This window comes from Phycodurus eques, unplaced genomic scaffold, assembly GCF_024500275.1.
Source record: "Phycodurus eques isolate BA_2022a unplaced genomic scaffold, UOR_Pequ_1.1 contig_1266, whole genome shotgun sequence".
Taxonomy (NCBI): Eukaryota; Metazoa; Chordata; class Actinopteri; order Syngnathiformes; family Syngnathidae; genus Phycodurus; species Phycodurus eques.
In genome coordinates, this window is record NW_026905262.1 from 121 (window position 1) to 1,027 (window position 907).

Genomic DNA, 907 nt, shown 5'->3' on the forward strand with positions numbered 1-907 from the left:
GCCCTTCCAGGTCTCACTGTCATTGCCCACGTGAGCATTGAAGTCCCCCAGCAGAACGATGGAGTCTCCAGCGGGAGCGCTTTCCAGCAGCCCCTCCAAGGACTCCAAAAAGGGTGGGGACTCTGAACTCCTGTTTTGTGCATTAGCGCAAACAACAGTCAGGACCCGTCACCCCACCCGAAGGCGAAGGCAGGCTACCCTCTCGTCCACCGGGGTGAACCCCAACGTACAGGCGCCGAGCAGGTGTGGGTATATTTATTGCCGAGCAGGTGTGGGTATACTTATTGCCGCCCGGCTCTGCGCCTCTCACCGTGGGCAACTCCAGAGTGGAAGAGAGTCCAACCCCTCTTGAGAGGACTGGTACCAGAGCCCAAGCTGCGTGTGGAGGAGAGTCTGACTATATCTCGTCGGAACTTCTCGACCTCACACACCAGCTCGGGCTTCTTCCCTGCCAGAGAGGTGACATTCCACGTACCCTAGAGCCAGCTTCTGTAGCCGGGGGTCGGAACGCCAAGGTCTCATTATGGGTATCCATCTACTGTCTCAATTTAAACTAAAATTCTCAACTAGGAAGCATATTTGTTCATGTATTAGCACACAGTAGCATTTCATCTTGCGTATGTTCCGGCTTGCCCCTTATGTGTATGGTTGTTCACATGCTCAAGATGACACCGTCGCTTGACATAGCGTGCGTGTGAATGACTTGCGTGCTCGCGCCGAATCCAACTCATACTTATCTGGTAGGGGAGACACCATGATCAAGAAGGTGGTTCATCCAGGGTGAGGTTCAGCCATTGCACTCCGGTTGTGCTGAATTCCCCAAATGTGGGGAATCTCAACTGCACAATTTTTGGTCACGGGGGACTGTGTTGGCGCTCTCTCCTGATCATTGGTTGAAAATAATGAG

General features: G+C 53.4%; 1 pseudogene; it reads left to right on the forward strand.

Annotated features, from left to right (window-relative positions):
• Positions 1-729: 729 nt before the first annotated feature.
• On the forward strand, positions 730-885 carry LOC133399013 (U1 spliceosomal RNA; annotated as a pseudogene).
• The last annotated feature ends 22 nt before the right edge of the window (positions 886-907 follow it).